The sequence below is a fragment of the Scyliorhinus canicula genome, unplaced genomic scaffold, assembly GCF_902713615.1.
Source record: "Scyliorhinus canicula unplaced genomic scaffold, sScyCan1.1, whole genome shotgun sequence".
Lineage (NCBI taxonomy): Eukaryota > Metazoa > Chordata > Chondrichthyes > Carcharhiniformes > Scyliorhinidae > Scyliorhinus > Scyliorhinus canicula.
This window is the reverse complement of record NW_024055709.1, coordinates 119,718-139,446: the sequence shown is the minus strand read 5'-3', so window position 1 is coordinate 139,446 and position 19,729 is coordinate 119,718. Positions and strand designations below refer to the sequence as shown.

General features: G+C 46.6%; 1 long non-coding RNA gene across 1 annotated transcript; it reads left to right on the top strand.

Annotated features, from left to right (window-relative positions):
- The first annotated feature begins 1,097 nt into the window (after positions 1-1,097).
- On the top strand, positions 1,098-5,588 carry LOC119960676. The gene is made up of 3 exons (XR_005459481.1): positions 1,098-1,162; positions 4,848-4,975; positions 5,116-5,588. It is a non-coding gene; the product is annotated as an uncharacterized LOC119960676 (long non-coding RNA).
- Positions 5,589-19,729: the final 14,141 nt, after the last annotated feature.

Genomic DNA, 19,729 nt, shown 5'->3' with positions numbered 1-19,729 from the left:
CCCCAATTCCCCCGTTACTTCAGCTTTCTTCAGTCTTTCTACATCTAAATAATATTCCGTTATGTTCCTCCTCCTACCAAAGTGTCTAAACTCACATTTTCCTACATTATGTTCCATCTGCCAAGTTTTTACTCAGTAACTTAAGCCACCTCTGTCCCTCTCTAGATTTTCTGTAACCTCACCACTTGCCTTTATATTTTTGTCATCTCCAGCCGTGGGAATAGTACATTCATTTATTAAACACAGTTTTGAAATTCATGTATATTACATCTACTGATTCCCCCTTCTCCAGCCTTCTCCTTATCACCTCGAACAAGGGCAATAAAGTTTTCAGGCATGATTTCCCCTTCACGAAGCCGTGCTGACTCTGTTTGATTATATTATGTATTTCGAAATGCTCAGCTATTGGATCTGTTATAATGGACTCGAACCGTTTTCCACTGACAGATGTTAAGGTCCCTGGCCTATAGTTACCTGTTTTTGACGCCCTCCCTTTAGAATAAAGGTGTCACATTGGCAGTTTTCTAATCCTCTTGGGGTAAGGTGGGAGGAGCCTGGTTTGGAGTTTAGAAATCAGCACAGAATAGTTGGGCCGAATGGCCTGTTCCCCTGCTGTACACTTTCTGAAACTTTCGAATCCAATATCCGTAAATTCTCAGGGAAAAGGATTGTGTCCACCTCTGCTCCGAGCTGGGAAACCGGACAGATCCCAACGTGGAAAATGGAAACCTTTAAAATCCAACACAAAACACATTTCTCTCACATCTAACCCGCGGTTCCATTGTCTCCGGGACCCCCCATTTTATTGACATTTATTGTACATTTTCTGCAGATCCCAATCCGCGGGAACCGTCCGTCTCTGTCCTCCTGCCCTCGGCTGAAGACGTCTCCGCTCAGAGATTCGTCTCCCTCAGCTGCTTAGTGAGAGGTTTCTCCCCCCGAGAGATCTTCGTCAAGTGGACCGTCAATGACAAGCCGGTGAATCCCGGGAACTACAAGAACACCGAGGTGATGGCGGAGAACGGCAATAGCTCCTTCTTCATGTACAGCCTGTTATCCATTGCAGCAGAGGAGTGGGCCAGCGGCGCTTCTTACTCCTGTGTGGTAGGACATGAAGCCATCCCCTTGAAGATCATCAACAGAACGGTTGATAAATCCAGCGGTAAACCCAGTTTTGTGAACATTTCCCTCGCTCTGATGGACACCGTTAATTCATGTCAATGAAAATCTATCGATTATATTTCGAACTAAAATAAAAATAATAAAAACGTTTCCTCTAATTGTGATTTAAACATACAGCCGCTTGATTAATGGTATTTCCACTTTACTGATGTTAGATCTGAAAATGAAATGAAAATCACTTATTGTCACAAGTAGGCTTCAGTCAAGTTATTGTAAAAAGCCCCTCAGCGCCACATTCCGGCGCCTGTTCGGGGAGGCTGGTACGGGAATTGAACCGTGCTGCTGGCCTGTCTTGGTCTGCTTTAAAATCCAGCGATTTAGCCCTGTGCTAAACCAGTCCCTGGTCAATGAGACCCGGATTTCTACAGGTCTCAGCCCCAAGTCTGATACAACCAGAGCTCTCAGCTCGGAAACACCCTGGGTTAGAGACAGAGTAAAACTCATTCATTCCAGGATTAAGCAAAATATCTTCATTGACTTTCCTCCAGCTGAGGAGAAATCGGACAATTTCTCATTTTAGACAAACAAACCGATCACATTTAGATCTCGGTGTTCCTGCTTCTCTCATTGTCCATCCCTTTAAAATTAATGTCAGCTTTAAAATGCTGCATGAGACCCACTGGGAACTGATTTGTGGGTCACACAGAAACATGGACCAACAATCTCCAGTCAAAGAGAGGGGAAAGTGAAATTGTTAATCCACTGTATCCCCACCTCCCCAACAGAGAGAGCGGGAGGGGTATTAGTTATTCCACTGTCTCCCCACCCACCCACCCACCTCCCACACAGAGAGAGGGGGAAGGGCATTATTTAATCCACTGTACCCCCACTTCCCCAATAGAGGGAGGGGGAGGGGTATTAGTTAATCCACTGTACCCGCACTTCCCCAATAGAGAGAGGGTCTTTAGTTAATTCACTGTACCCCCAATTCGCCAACAAAGAGAGGAGAGGGGGGCATTAGTTAATCCACTGTACCCCACCTCACCAACAGAGAGACTGGGAGGGGCTTTAGTTAATACACTGTACCCCCACTTCACCAACAAAGAGAGGGGCATTAGTTAATCCATTGTCTCCCCACGTCCCCAACAAAGAGAGGGGCTGGGGCATTACTTAACACACTGTACCCCCACTTCCCCAGCAAAGCGAGGGGAGGAGCATTAGTTAACACACTGTGCCCCCACTTCCCCAGCAAAGCGAGGGGAGGAGCATTAGTTAACACATTGTGCCCCCACTTCCCCAACAAAGAGACGGTGGTGGGCTGAGTTAATCCACTGTACATCCTCTTCCAACAATGAGGGGGGTGTACATTAGTTAATCCACTGTACATCCGCTTCCAACAATGAGGGGGGTGTACATTAGTTAATCCACTGGACACCCGCTTCCAACAATGAGTGGAAGGACATTATTTAATCCACTGCCTCCCCACTTCCCCAACAAAGAGAGCAAAGGGGCAATACTAACACATTTTACCTCCACTTTCCCAACCAAAAGAGGAGGAAGGTGATGAGTGAACTCTCTGTATCTCCACCTCCAACAGGGAGAACCCAAAGGCAATTTGCTGACCTGACCAGAGAGAGGGAGATTATTAACTCAATATCTTCCCAGTCCCCAAGCAGGGAGTTTGGAAGTAAACGGTTGTCTGGACTAAGAACTCAGTTACTGACATTACAAGACGCCATGTAGTTTACAGGCTGAAACATTATAAAGATGTTCTTAAAATATCTATTTATGCAACATAATTTTTTTAGCACCCTTGTTCCTCTTATCCGTATGCTGAGACCGATTCCCCATAATCCAAATCCAGACTGGTGATTGAATTCTCGCTGGGTTTTCACTGGTCTCTCCTGAGGCACCTCCTTGTATTTTTGCATTAGGTCACCTGATGTCAGCTTGCATCTCACGGAAAACACATTTATATGCAGAAAGTTCAACATATTCTACATCGGTATCGATAATACCCACAACTGGCAAAGCTACAGGCAGCTGATGCAAATACACAGACAGATAAACAGACACAGACACTACACACACATGCACACAGACCCAGAAACACACACACGCTCACAAGTAGACACAAACACACACATGGACACACACATAGAAACACATGCACAAACATACACCCAGGCACAACGGACCACACATATTTTGACACAAAAACACACGCAAATGTGCACAAAAATTCACAAGCATGCACATAAACACAAAAAGCACATGTTTAGAAACACACAGACTCACGTGCACATCCACACATACAAACACAATTCCACACACACAAGTGGGTACACGCATGTACACAGACATATACAACCACATGTCCACACAGATACACAGACATATACAACCAGACAAGCAGGCTGACAGAAGAATATGAAACAGAAATGTAACCAATAACATGTAAATTAGCAGAATTTCACGATGACAGAAATATTTCCATTCAAACAGAGACAATAATCCACACTAACGGACACACGTAGATACATATTAGCTGACTCGTACACACGCTAACACGAACACATATGAATACACATAGAGTCATCAACACACATCAATAGATAGTTATAATCAAACATCAACGCATAAATAGCACCTCTGCCGCACAGCGCCATAATCCCGGGTTCAATTCCAGCCTTGGGTGATTGTCTGTGTGGAGTTCCCACGTTCTGCCGGGTCTGTTTCTGTTTCCTCCGCGTGCTCTAGTTTCCTCCCACAATCCAAAGATGTGCAGGTTCGGTGGATTGGCCAGGCTATATTACCCCTTAGTGCCCACAACGTTAGTTGGGATTACGGGGTTCTCGGCAAAGGGCAGGGGCATGCGTCCAGGCAGAGTGCTCTTTCGGAGGGTCGGTGCAGACACAATGGGCCGAATGGCCTCGTTCGGCACAGTAGGGATTATATTTAATGATGATTCTATGAAGAAATACACGCATCAACAAACACACACACACACAAACGCACTTATCCAGACACAAACATTAAGACACTGACATGCATGTTGAACGTACAAAGACACATTAACACTTTCATTACTGGACAGGGAAGTATGAACTTATATTGACAGAGGCATTAATATATAAACATAGACTTCAACACACAAACACACACAATAAAACACTCATATGTACACATTAACAGAAGATAAACAAAGTTCACACAGGCGCTGACACACAAATACACAGATCAATATTCATTGACACATGAACACACACAATAACACTTATAAAGACATCGGGACACACAAATGAAGAGTAAAGAAATACGAATTTCGCATCCACACAGACACAAAAGCTAAAGAACAAACACAAACGTCAGGCAAGGGCGGCACGGTGGCATAGTGGTTAGCACTGCTGCCTCAGCCACCATGGACCTGGGGTTGATCCCGCTCCTGGGTCTGTGTCCCAGTGGAGTTTCCTCGTGACCCGTGGGTCTCACCCCGACAACCCAAAGATGTGCAGGGTAGGTGGATTGGCCATGCTAAATTGCCCCTTAATTGGAAGAAAAAAGTTACAGAGATCGATTTCCGAGTGTCATGAACTCAACAGTAGATATGCAATGACAAATATATTAAAGAATGAATTAGCAGCGGGAGAAAATGAAACGAGAATATTAAAAAATATATCCTGGATTGATAAACAAACTAATTATATTTGGCTCGATCCTCGTAGATACCACAGACAACACCTGGACTGAAGACAATGAGGATGATAACGGGAACATCTGGACAACCGCTTCCACATTCATCACCCTGTTCTTCCTGAGCATTTCCTACAGCGCTGCAGTCACTCTGGTGAAGGTGAGAAGATTCAATCCACTCACACTTCAAACTGACAGAAGGTGTTTAAAACATCTCGAAATGTTTGATTGATTAAAAACTCTAACATCAATGTCCCAGATCATAAACATCTGCTTCATCATTTTCTCTCTCCTTTACAGATCAAGTGATGGGTTGACTTTCGGACGCTGTAGATTTCCCTCAGCTGTTTATTATGATATGTGTGTGACAGAAATACAATATCTCCTCTTGGTGACTCGAACAGTAAAATTATCTCAGTTTATTATTCTGCATCTGTAACTGAGACAATCATGGACAGTATTTCTGCTTTTCAGTTTAAAATGTACGCGATAATTTTGGCTGTAATGTAATTGTAGTTAATAATTTCTCTCAATGTCATGTCTAAATAAGTAACTTACCTCGTACCTTATTTACAACAGTTGCCTTCCCTTTATGTTGAGCTCCCGTTCTCTCTTGTGTCTGTTACAGTTGTACATACATTTGGCAGCTCAAAGGGCGTGTGTTCTGTTCTCACTGTGACCCTCAATCGCTATGTTCCCTTTTGTAAACATCAAAATAAACTTTTGTGCTATATTTTCTCTGAAATTTTAATAAATATTGAATGAAAAATGAAGAAAACAAGTCTAATCTGAACTCCTTTCTCTCAGCTCCATCGGCAGCGCTCCATTTCCCCGATTATACCGTTTTCTCCCCTTTCCCAGACAGATATTTCTCACCAGTCCTGTCTGGGATGTGTCTGAACTCAAGGCCCCTCAGTGAAAGAGCCGCTGCGCCACCAAGCGGCCCATCCGGGTTAAGTCACCTTCACCTTTGCCTTTTTATGGTAAACTCCAGAGACAGGATGATTGCACAGCTGAAGAATTCCACAGATTCACTACCCTCTGATGGAAGAAATGTCTCCTCACCTCTGTCCTAAATTTGAGATCTCTTACTCTGAGATTATGCCCTCTGGTCCCAGACTGTCCCACAAGAGGAAACAAGATGATTTTTCAGGCTGTGTAACTGGTTAAAGCTCTTTCCACAGTCAGTTCACTGGAACTCTCTCCCTCAGGTGTGTGTGGGTTTCGGGGCTTTTCCAGCCACACTGATGTTTGAAATCTCTTCCCACAGTCAGAACAGACAAACACATTGACAGTTTGTGATATGTAGGTCCTAATGAATTGAGTCAGATCTTGATGTTATATTTGGTTCGAGTTGCCCAGCTGCCAAATCTCCCGTTCTAATGCCTGAAAAAGAAGTTTTGAACCAGAATATTGTCCCCAGTGTCTCTGAAACACTCTGTCCGCTGAGGTAGCCACTGGGTGTGGAAGGTGTCACGCATTCCGGTGGATACCACATGCTCCCTCTGCAAGACCACTGGGAATAGACAAGACCACAGAACAGAAGTCGGCAGCCAGAGTAACCGCCCACCCCCTCCATAATAATAATAATCTTTATTGTCACAAGTAGGCTTACATTAACAATGCAATGAAGTTACTGTGAAAAGCCCCTCGTCACCACACTCCGGCGCATGGTTGGGTCACAGAGGGAGCATTCAGAATGTTCAATTCACAGCACGTCTTTCGGGACTTGTGGGAGCAAACCGGAGCACCCGGAGGAAACCCACGGGGAGAACGTGCAGACTCCACACAGACAGTGACCCAAGCTGGGCATCGAATCTGGGACCCTGCAACTGTGAAGCAACAGTGCTATCCTACCCCACCCAGCTACAACGCACTGTTTTAACCAGACTCAAAGTAGATTCACGCTCAGCACAAGAATATTAGATAATATAGACTGTCAGATCCACAAACTCTGCCAAAGTGGCTGCAACTTAACAGGTTACTGTGGACATTAAACTGTGGGCAATATTCGATGCTGTGACCAATATTTAGTTATGATGTGGAGATGCCGGCGTTGGACTGGGGTGAGCACAGTAAGAAGTCTTACAACACCAGGTTAAAGTCCAACAGGTTTGTTTCAAACACGAGCTTTCGGAGCACGGCTCCTTCTTCAGGTGAATGGAAAGGCTTGTTCCAGAAATGTTTATATAGACACAGTCAGAGATGCCCCGGAATGCGAGCACCTGCAGGCAATCAAATCATCAAAGATGCAGAGAGAGAGGTAACTCCAGGTTAAAGAGGTGTGAATTGTCCCAAGCCAGTTCAGTCGGTAGGCCTCTGCAAGTCCAGGCTTGTTGGTGGGGGCCGAATGTAATGCGACATGAATCCCAGATCCCGGTTGAGTCCGCATTCATGCGTGCGGAACTTAGCTATAAGTTTTTGCTCAGCAATTTTGCGTTGTCGCGTCTCCTGAAGGCCTCCTTGTAGAATGCTGACCCGGAGATCAGAGGCTGAATGTCCTTGACTGCTGAAGTGTTCCCCAACTGGAAGGGAACAGTCCTGCCTGTTGATAGTCGCACGATGCCCGTTTATTCGTTGTCGCAGTGTCTGCATGGTCTCGCCAATGTACCACGCTTCGGGACATCCTTTCCTGCAGCGTATGAGGTAGACTACATTGGTCGAGTCGCACGAGTATGCGCCGCGTACCTGGTGGGTGGTGTTTCCACGTGTAATGGTGGTGTCCATGTCGATGATCTGGCATGTCTTGCAGAGATTACCCTGGCAGGGTTTTGTGGTGTTGTGTTTGCTGTTCTGAAGGCTGGGTAATTTGCTGCAAACAATGGTTTGTTTGAGGTTGCGCGGTTGTTTGAAGGCCAGTAGTGGGGGTGTGGGGATGACCTTGGCAAGATGTCCATCCTCGCTGATGATGTGTTGGAGGCTGCGAAGAAGATGTCGTAGTTTCTCCGCCCCAGGAAAGTACTGGACGACGAAGGGTACTCTGTCAGTGGTGTCCCGTGTTTGTCTTCTGAGGAGGTCGGTGCGGTTTTTTACTGTGGCGCGGTGGAACTGTCGATCAATGAGTCGAGCGCCATATCCCGTTCGTACGAGGGCATCTTTCAGCATCTGTAGGTGTCTGTTGCGCTCCTCCTTGTCTGAGCAGATCCTGTGTATACGGAGGGCTTGTCCATAGGGGATGGCTTCTTTAATGTGTTTCGGGTGAAAGCTGGAGAAGTGGAGCATCGTGAGATTATCTGTGGGCTTGCGGTAAAGCGAGGTGCTGAGGTGACCGTCCTTGATGGAGACGAGTGTGTCCAAGAATGGAACTGAATTTGGAGAATAGTCCATGGTGAGTTTGATGGTGGGATGGAACTTATTGATGTCATCGTGTAGTCGTTTCAGTGATGTCTCGCCGTGGGTCCAAAGGAAAAAAATGTCATTGATGTATCTGGTGTATAGCATCGGTTGAAAGTCCTGTGTGGTGAGGAAGTCCTGTTCAAACTTGTGCATGAAGATGTTGGCATATTGAGGTGCAAATTTGGTCCCCATGGCTGTTCCGTGCGTCTGGATGAAGAATTTGTTGTCGAAGGTGAAGACGTTGTGGTCTAGAATGAAACGGATGAGTTGCAGAATTGCGTCTGGAGATTGGCAGTTGTCGGTGTTGAGGACTGAGGCTGTTGCAGCAATGCCGTCGTCATGGGGGATGCTGGTGTAGAGTGCCGAGACATCCATTGTGACGAGGAATGTTCCTGGTTCAACTGGTCCATGGGTGCTGAGTTTCTGTAGGAAGTCCGTCGTGTCGCGACAGAAGCTGGGTGTACCTTGTACGATGGGTTTCAAGATGCCCTCGATGTGGCCAGAGAGGTTCTCACACAGGGTCCCATTGCCTGAAACGATAGGACGGCCTGGTGTGTTGGCCTTGTGTATTTTCGGGAGGCAGTAGAGATCTCCAATGCGGGGATTACGTGGGATGAGAGCACGTAGGGTGTTCTGAAGGTCTGGATCTAAGGTCTTGATCAGTCTGCTGAGTTGGCGGATGTGTTCCTTGGTTGGATCTGCGGGTAACTGCCTGTAGTGTTCCTGGTTGTCGAGTTGTCGGTATACTTCTTTGCAGTAGTCTGTTCTGTTCAGTATGACGGTGGCCCCTCCTTTGTCTGCTGGTTTGATGACGATGTTGCGGTTGGTCTTGAGAGTGCGGATGGCGTTGCGTTGTGCTTGGGTGACGTTTGAGGCTGCCTTGTGATTGCGAGTGATGAATCTGGCATTGACACGACTTCTGACGGCTTGAGCATACATGTCGAGTCTAGGGCAGCGGCCTTCCGGAGGGGTCCAATTTGACTCTTTCCTTTTCGGTTGCTGCACTGCAGACCTCGCGGTCTGCTGTTCCGGTTCATTGGTCGTGTCCCTGGGTTCGCTGTCGGCCTCTTGGGGTCTGTGGAAGAATTCCCGGAGCCTCATTCGCCTGATGAATTCCTCCGTATCTGCCGCGAGACTGATGGGGTCCATTTTGGTGGTGGTGCAGAAATTGAGCCCTCTGCTGAGGACTTCGATTTCGTCTGGTTGAAGGGTGTAGTCTGACAAGTTGACAATGGATTTCCCTGTATTGTTTTCGACTGTTGTACCGGGAGAAGCTTGATTGCTGCTGGTGGTGATGCCAAGTTTCTCAAGCTTCCTGTTCTTGGTGTGCATGTAGGTGGCATAGTATTGCTGTCTCATCTGTTTGGCGGTGTTCCGCAGCTGGTCTGCTGTGTCCTGAGCGCAAGTTGAGAATATGGCCTCTCTCTTGGTTTCCAGGTTGCGTCGACTGCTGTAGAGTTGGTGTACGAGGTGTTTGAGGAGTGTGACAGAGGTGCGGTGGCAGAGTCTTTCAGCGTAGTCTGTGTTGTAAGTCGACTTGAGTGGGTTTTTGATCTGTAGTCCTTTCGGGATCTTGTCTGCTTTTTTGCATCTTTGTAGAAACTGAATGTCAGTGTCTATATGCGCGATCTTCCTGGAGATCCTCTCCACTTTGAGCCGGCAGTTTGCGGTGTCAATGGTAGCCATGATGTGGAGATGCCGGCGTTGGACTGGGGTGAGCACAGTAAGAAGTCTTACAACACCAGGTTAAAGTCCAACAGGTTTGTTTCAAACACGAGCTTTCGGAGCACGGCTCCTTCTTCAGGTGAATGGAAAGGCTTGTTCCAGAAATGTTTATATAGACACAGTCAGAGATGCCCCGGAATGCGAGCACCTGCAGGCAATCAAATCATCAAAGATGCAGAGAGAGAGGTAACTCCAGGTTAAAGAGGTGTGAATTGTCCCAAGCCAGTTCAGTCGGTAGGCCTCTGCAAGTCCAGGCTTGTTGGTGGGGGCCGAATGTAATGCGACATGAATCCCAGATCCCGGTTGAGTCCGCATTCATGCGTGCGGAACTTAGCTATAAGTTTTTGCTCAGCAATTTTGCGTTGTCGCGTCTCCTGAAGGCCTCCTTGTAGAATGCAAGAATGTAGAATGTAGACTCATTGATCGACAGTTCCACCGCGCCACAGCAAAAAACCGCACCGACCTCCTCAGAAGACAAACACGGGACACCACTGACAGAGTACCCTTCGTCGTCCAGTACTTTCCTGGGGCGGAGAAACTACGACATCTTCTTCGCAGCCTCCAACACATCATCAGCGAGGATCGACATCTTGCCAAGGTCATCCCCACACCCCCACTACTGGCCTTCAAACAACCGCGCAACCTCAAACAAACCATTGTTTGCAGCAAATTACCCAGCCTTCAGAACAGCAACCACAACACCACAAAACCCTGCCAGGGTAATCTCTGCAAGACATGCCAGATCATCGACATGGACACCACCATTACACGTGGAAACACCACCCACCAGGTACGCGGCGCATACTCGTGCGACTCGACCAATGTAGTCTACCTCATACGCTGCAGGAAAGGATGTCCCGAAGCGTGGTACATTGGCGAGACCATGCAGACACTGCGACAACGAATAAACGGGCATCGTGCGACTATCAACAGGCAGGACTGTTCCCTTCCAGTTGGGGAACACTTCAGCAGTCAAGGACATTCAGCCTCTGATCTCCGGGTCAGCATTCTACAAGGAGGCCTTCAGGAGACGCGACAACGCAAAATTGCTGAGCAAAAACTTATAGCTAAGTTCCGCACGCATGAATGCGGACTCAACCGGGATCTGGGATTCATGTCGCATTACATTCGGCCCCCACCAACAAGCCTGGACTTGCAGAGGCCGACCGACTGAACTGGCTTGGGACAATTCACACCTCTTTAACCTGGAGTTACCTCTCTCTCTGCATCTTTGATGATTTGATTGCCTGCAGGTGCTCGCATTCCGGGGCATCTCTGACTGTGTCCATATAAACATTTCTGGAACAAGCCTTTCCATTCACCTGAAGAAGGAGCCGTGCTCCGAAAGCTCGTGTTTGAAACAAACCTGTTGGACTTTAACCTGGTGTTGTAAGACTTCTTACAATATTTAGTTAAACACGGACCTGAATAAGGAAACTTTGCAGCCACCTGTGAAGTTTAAATGTGTCGTTGTGTCAGGATGAACCAGCATTTGAGGAATATGAAATCTCGGGACTGTTGGTCTCCAAGTGCCGTATTGAACACAGGAGAATGACCTTGAATTGGGACAGAGATAAGCGTGAGTGAGCATCGTAAACTGCTATTGTATCGGGGTGTTCTGGGCCCCAGAGTTTTAACCCTACAGTTAATTGTCAGGGATGCAGTATAATAAACCCTGAACAAAGCAAATGTGTGTGTGAGAAGCACCAGGAACCAGCTGGACCAACAGAGCTGAATGTCTCCCAGTGCAGCCACAGGACTGAACTTATTCCAGCTTCCAAGCCCACCTCAGACCCAACCTCCTGGCTATTCATCTACAAGAACGTTTGAGGACTTTGGGTCTGTCCTCGTTGGGGTTTAGAAGGATGAGAGGGGATCTTATTGAAACTTACAAGATACTGCGAGGCCTGGGTAGAGTGAACATGAAGAGGATGTTTCCACTTGCAGCAAAAAATAGAACCAGAGGACACCATCTCAGACTACAGGGACGATCCTTTAAAACAGATGAGGAGGAATTTCTTCAGCCAGAGGGTGGTGAATCTGTGGAACACTTTGCCGCAGAAGGCTGTGGCGTCCAATTCACTGAGTGTCTTTAAGACAGAGATAGATAGGTTCTTTATTAATAAGGGGATCACGGATTATGGGGAGAAGGTAGGGGAATGGGGATGAAACAATATAAACCATGATTGAATGGAGGAGCTGAGTCGATGGGCCAAATGGCCTCATTCTGCTCCTATGCCTTATGGTCTTATAAGGAGCTTCAGAGACTCATGAGAATTATTTGCTTTTAAAAACGCTTCACTCCAACTAAAGGATCGGCTCAATAAGAAGACATCAGACCTGCAGCGATATAAAGATTGCAGTCTACATTCCATTTTCATCATCACAGCTTCAACTTGATCTGTACCTAATTTCTGTGTCTGTGTCAGTGAGTGAAAGAGCCGAGAGACTTAGATGCTCAAACATCCAGGGAAAGGTTGTGAAAATAAATAACCTTTATTCCTTTAAAAATCACCAGTAAGCCTGCTGCTGAACTGTATTTTAAATAAAGAAATATCACGCTGAGGGTCAGAAAATATCACACAAACATCCTGATAATGGACGGGAAAGGACCACGAAATGTAATCACCCGTTGTATAACCCCCTTCAGGTAGCTATATAGAGGCTGCAGCCTCTCACACTGAATGTCTCCGTGATCCATAGAGACCTCCAGGCTACAAACATCAGCTGCAGCCTGGGAGGGGGTGAAAAATCTTAAAAACCTGTGGCTTGTATATGCCCCGGGCACTAGGACCCGGCTGGAAACAGAAACCTTCAGGTCCCGCCCACCAGCTGTTGCATCACCAAGACGCCAGCGCATGCGCTCTGCTTCCCCGGTGAACCAAGATGGCGGCTGTGAAGCAGGGCCTGGTCCCGGGAGAGAGAGCTGACCGGCGGTGATGTGACTTGAGGATCACCACACCTCAGGCAAGGGGCCAGGTTGGGAAGGCGGTGCCTTCAGGAATAACTGGGAAGGTGATGTTTGGTCAGTTGCTGCAGTCTGTGTAGTGAAGGTGCTGTCACAGTGGTGTGAGGTAAGGAAGTACAGGATTATCACCCAGCAATGATGAATTAAGGGGAATGTAAATCCAGCTCAGGCTGCTTTCAGATTGGAAAGGCAGCTAAGGTGAGTCCTTAGAGCTGGTGAATGTTGTGGCTTTGCCAGTTTCTCTGTAAAGTCCTTCTCATTCATTCCCTCTCTTTACAGCACAGATAGAGGCCCTTTGGCCCATTCATAATAATCTTTAATATTAGTGTCACAAGTAGGTTTACACTAACACTGCAATGAAGTTGCTGTGACAATCCCCCACTCGCCTGTTCAGGTACGCAGAGGAAGAATTCAAAATGTCAAATTCATCTAACAAGCTCATCTTTCCGGACTTGTTGGAGGAAATCGGAGCACCTGGAAGAAACCCACGTAGACATGGGGAGAACGTGCAGACTCCGAAGCCGGGAATCGACCCCAAGTCCCTGATGCTGTGAAGCAACAGTGCTAACCACTATGCTACCGTGCCGCCCAGAAGATTATTATATTACTAATTCTGGATGAATTGTGTCCCAGGATGCTGTGGGAGGTGAGGGAGAGATTGCAGTGGCTCTTACCCAAAGATTTAACCATAAATTCGGCCTGTGATCCGTAGAATTTAGAAGGTTAAGGTGTGATCTGATTGAAGTATTTAAGATATTAACAGGGAAAGACAGGGTAGATAAAGATAAACTATTTCCACTGGTTGGAGATTCCAAAAGTAGGGATCATTGTCTAAAAATTAGGGCTTGACCATTCAGGAGAGATGTTCGGAAGAACTTCTTCACACACAGGGTGGGAGAGGTTTGAAACTCTTTCCCACAAACAGCAGGTGAAGTTGCATCAGTTGTTAAGTTTAAATCTGAGGTAGAGTTTTGTTAAGCAAAGATATTAATGGATATGGAGTTAGATCACAGATCAGCCATGATCTCACTAAATGGCAGGACAGATTCGAAGGGCTGAATGGCCTACTCCTGTCCCTATGTGTATTTCTGTAATTCTGAAATACAGACAATAATATGACAGGGGCAGCACGGTGGCGCAGTGAGGTTAGCCTTGCAGCCTCACGGCGCCAAGGACCCAGGTTCGATCCCGGCTCAGGGTCACTGTCCGTGTGGAGTTTGCACATTCTCCCCATGTCTGCGTGGGTTTCGGCCCCACAACCCAAAAATGTGCAGGCTAGGTGGATTGGCCACACTAAATTGCCCCTTAATTGAAAAAAAATGAATTGGGTACACTAAATTTAAAAAAGATAGTATACCATGACAGGGAAAGAGTTCGGATTAGAACCTGAGTTAGTCCGAGCTGCAAACCATCCCTCCAGATCCTGGCCCTTCATGGATTTAATGAAGGCCAAGGCGATAGTTGGATTATTGAAAGACTTGATGGAGTTGTTGGATACCATTTTCTGGGTCTCAGGATAAAGCCTGACGTAATTCACTCCCCACAGCCTTGAGCTGCCTTTGAACTTCATCGAAGCCTCGACGCTTCGTTTGTGTTGCTGACGAAAGTCCTGAATCGTCCCTCTCTCCTGGAGCCAGATGCCACCTCACCGTTCCCTCTCCAGGACATTCTGGCGATCTTTCCAGTTGTGGAAGTGAATGATTATAGGCCTGGGATGAAAACTATCCCTCAGCCTCAGAGACAGGATACGATACGACCTTTCCAATTTGAAACACCCAGGCTTCACATCCAGCTTGAGAAAACGTGGCTTCCGGTCCTCGAAGAACTAACGGGAGCCTTACCATCCACACCTTCTGACAGGCCGTCAACTCGGATGTTCTTTCTCTGACACTCGGTTCTCCAAATCCTCTAGGACCTCCGCCAGCCACTCGGCTGGTTCTCAAAGGATTGAATTCTTGCCTCCGTTGAGGAGGCATCTTGCTGAATGTTCAGGATTCTCTCCTCCGGATCATCGAGCCTCTTCCTGGTGTTTTGCAGCTGGGCCTCATGAGCTCACAGATATTGAGTCAGCACACTCAGCCTCTGGTCAGTAACACGGATAATGTCGGCAGTCATCATTTTCGCCACCTCTTGAGAGAGCCCCACAGAGCGCGGGATTGTGAGACCTCCTGAGGGTCAGGCCGCATTGTTGAAAAGGCGGCTTCATTCCCGCTGAATCCACCTGCGCTGTTTTATCAGCCATTTCTTCACTTTTTACAGCATAATCCTTCCAGACCGAACCCTGAAGTCTTCCAGGGACATGATAACAAATATTAATTCAAGGATTAGGTAGATGAGTGCCAGGCAATCAGGATAAGTGACAGATCATAGGTCAGTGGCACTAGAACCTGCGGAAAACAAGCTAATCCCATTCTGGTGGGAGGGATTTCTTCACTCGAGGATATGGTGAAGCTTTGGAATTCTCTCCCTCCGAGGATTGTGCAGCTTCAGTCGTCAAGTATGTTCAAGACACAGATTGACAAGTTTCTGGATATTGAAGATGTCGAGGGATATGGGGATAAAGTGGGAAAACGGTGCTGAGCTAGATCGGCTAAGGATCCCATTGAATGGTTCAGCTTCAATGGGCCGAATGGCCGACTGCAACTCCTATTTGTTATGATCTCCTGGACAGGAAGCTGTGAGCTTGGATCTGTCAACCAACATGAATCAGCACCTTCAGGAGAATTGGGAGGGTGAATATTAGATACAGCAGAGTGAGAATGGAGGGAGATTGTGTGGGATGGAGATTTACAGCTTTCGGGGAATAAGATAGAGGAAACAATGTGACATAGAAACTAGCATTGTCTGTTCTGAGTTTCAATCCTGTACTGACAGTGACGAATTTTGTAAATTGATTCTTCCAGGATATTAGACAAGGAGGAATTACAGACAGAAATCTCAAATGTTACGTCCCGATCTGACAGCCACTCCCTTCCTTGGAACCTGAATACCATCGGGCTTTCAATCTAGAAGGAGAAATGTTTACCCGGACTGTTAGCTAAACATTTCAACCATTAGTGCGACTGGAAAAGCACCAAGACCCACACAACACACACCCGAGTGAGAGAGTTCCAGTGAACTGACTGTGGAAAGAGCTTTAACCAGTTACACAGCCTGAAAAACACAACCTTCAGAGTGAGGAGAGACCGTACCCGTGTTGTGGATGAGGCTTCAACTGATTGTCCAACCTGCAGAGACGTGAGGAGACCCAAAACATGGAGAAACCGTGGAAATGTGGGGATTGTGGGAAGGGATTCAGAGTCCCATCTCAGCTGGAAATTCATCAACGCATTCACACTGGGGAGAGGCCATTCACCTGCTCGAAGTGTGGGAAGGGATTTACTCAGTTCTCCAGTCTGCAGAAACATCAGCGAGTTCACACTGGGGAGAGGCCATTCACCTGCTCAAAGTGTGGGAAGGGATTTACTCAGTTCTCCAGTCTGCAGACACATCAGCGAGTTCACACTGGGGAGAAGCCATTCACCTGCTCCCAGTGTGGGAAGGGATTTACTCAATTATATCACCTTCAGAGACACCTGCGAGTTCACACTGGAGAGAGGCCGTTCACCTGCTCTCAGTGTGGGAAAGGATTTGCTGAAGTATCCAACCTGCAGTCACACCAGCGAGTTCACACTGGGGAGAGGCCGTTCACCTGCTCTGAGTGTGGGAAAGGATTTACTCAATTATCTCACCTGCGGACACACCAGCGAGTTCACACTGGGGAGAGGCCGTTCACCTGCTCTCAGTGTGGGAAAGGATTTGCTGAAGTATCCAACCTGCGGAGACACCAGCGAGTTCAGAATGGGGAGAGGCCATTCACCTGCTCTCGGTGTGGGAACGGATTCACTCGGTTATCTCACCTGCAGTCACACCAGCGAGTTCACACTGGGGAGAGGCCATTGATCTGCTCTCAGTGTGGGAAAGGATTTACTCGTTTATCCAACCTGCGGAGACACCAGCGAATTCACACTGGGGAGACGCCGTCCACCTCTCACTGTGAGATGGGATTGCATGTTTCATCGCACCTGCTGTGACACCAACAATTTCACAATCGATTACAGGGTTGGATTCTGCTGTTATTGTTTCTCCACTGCATCCAGGGCTGCATTTTGTTCATTCTGACAGGTGGTCAGTGGGGATGGTCGGAGGGTTTCTTTCTGCTGGACTGGCCGGTCTCACCACTTTGCCTCCAGTCGGCTGATTCTCTTTGAGCTTTGTTGCTAATACCTGGTTTCAAATTGCACAAGGATCTCCGAGTGAAAGGGTGTTTGGTAGTGTGAAGATATTTAGTTTCCATTTCTGTTTCAAACCCTCCAAGCATGCCATGTTGCCATGGAGATGGGCCCTGGTGGTTACCTGGTTCTTTTGTTTAAGTTATCTGGGTGTTCCTCACATAAGAAAACTATCAGGGTATGAGCGGCAAGTTGTCTGAGGTGGATTGGGAAACTGATTGGTACAGGGAATACCTAATATTTAAGAAATTATTACATATTTATCAGGGGGTCGGTTAGCTCAGTTGGCTGGACGGCTGGTTTGTGATGCAGAGTGAGGCCAACAGTGAGGATTCAACTCCCGTACTGGCTGACTTTATTCATGAAGGCTCCGCCTTCTCAACCAGGCCCCTTGCCTGAGGTGTGCTGACCCTCGGGTTAAATCACCTCCAGTCAGCTCTCTCTCTGTCAAAGGGGAGAGAAGCCTATGCTCCTCTGGGATTTTGCAACTTTTATTTCACATAAATACAACAAATATAGATTCCTTTAAAGAATAAAAATCCAACAGGAAAAGTGATGGAACCATGGCTAACAAGAAAAGTTAATTATTCATGAGATCCATTAGAATTCAGCAAAGGAGGACCAAGAAACTGATGAGAGCAAACTGGTGAGAAACATAAAAACCGACTGGAAAAGCTTTGACAGGAATGTGAAAAGGAAAAGATTAGCAAAGACCAATGTGGGTCCATTCCAGGCAGAAACAGGAGAGTTTATAATGGGGAGTAAAGAAACGGCAGAGAAACTGAACAATGTGTGTCTGTCTTCACGGAGGAAGATGCAAAAATTTCCCCAAAACCCGAGAGACCCAAGGGGCTCGTGAGCACAAGGAACAGTAAGAGATGAGAATTAGTGAAAAAGTAGTACTGGAGAAATTAATGGGGTTGGAAGTGAATAAATCCCCAAAAGCTGATGATCCACATACCAGAGTGCTGAACGAGGTGGCTGTAGAGATCTCTATTCCTCATTCTAAATTCTCCTGACTCTATCTGGAATGGACAAACTTTTCCTTTTTACGTACCTATAGAAACCTTTACCATCCATTTTTATGTAATTTGCTGTTTCACATTCATATTCTATTCTCCCTCGCTTTCTCGGTGTCTTGGTCCTTTGCTCTATTATAAAATCGTCCCAATCCTCAGGTTTATTCCTATTTCTGATAACTTTATCAGCCTTTTCTTTCAATCTTTTACAAAACTTCACTTCCTCTGGTAGTCAGTTCTCTGACCTTTTGGGGTTCTTGTGCTCTGAAGGAAAGTAAACTGTGTAATAATTATTGAAAGTCTATCCATTGCCTGTGGACTGTCATATTTTAATGTATTTACCCCAATCCTCCTCAGCTAATTTGTCCCTTCAACCTTCATAACTTCCTTCAAGCTTAGTACCCTGGCTTCAGATTGGAATACCTCATATTCAATATTCTGGTCACTCATCCCTAAAGGTTGTTTTCAGCGCGATTATCAATTAGCCCTTTATCATTGCATCATACTAGATCTACAAGAGCCTGTTCTCTAGTCGGTTCCTCAACATATTGCTGTAGATAACTGTCCCTAACGCACTCCAGAAACTTGCCCTCCACAGCATCAGTGTCCATTAAGTTTACCCAGTCTATATGCAGATTGAAGTCACCCGTTAATGTTTTACCCATGCTACATCCTTCTCTAATCTCCGATTAATACCTTGTACCACACAACCCGTACTGTTTGGTGGCCTATAACAGCTCTTACCAATGTTTCCTGCCCCATGCTGTTCTTGTCTCCACCCAAACATATTCCACGTTTTGTATTCCTGATCTGAGATCCACCCTTACTAATGTTATGATGCTGTCCCTTATTATCTGAGCAACGCCACCTGCTTTTCCTTTTTGCCTGCATCATCAGCAAACTAAGTGGGCATACCTTTGGTACTGTCATCAAAGGCATTGATATAAATTGTAAAACGTTGAGGCTCCAGCACTGATCCCTGTGACACATCACTCATTACGTCTTGCCAACCAGAAAATGGCCTATTTGTGCCTCCTCTCGGTTTTCTGGCAGCTGGCTAATCTTTCACTGTGAAAGACAATTCTGGGATTCAAGGCTGCCTGACTGTGAAAAGAACGCAAGTAAATCCTGGGGAATGACTCATTACTTCGGACTGGTTCTGAGATAATTTAGTTTCTACTTGCAGGGCAAAGTAACTATAATCGTGCAGTTCGAATTTAGATTGCGTAACTGTGGTATGGTAGCACAGTGGTTAGCACTGGTGCTTCACAGTGCCAGGGCGCCAGGTTCAATTCCCACTTGAGCCACTGTTGTACAGTCTGCATGTTCTCCCTGTGTCTGTGTGGGTTTCCTCCGGATGCTCCGGTTTCCTCCCACAAGTCCCGAAAGGTGTGCTTGTTAGATGAATTTGGCATCCGGAATTCTCCCTCTGTGTACTCAAACAGGTGCCGGACTGTGGCAACTAGGGGCTTTTCACAGTATCTTCATTGCAGTGTTAATGTCAGCCTACTTGTGACGATAATAAAGATTATTATTATTAAAAAAGAGCAAAGTTCTATGTGTAGGTTAATGTACCTTTTAGTTTGTTGCATTAA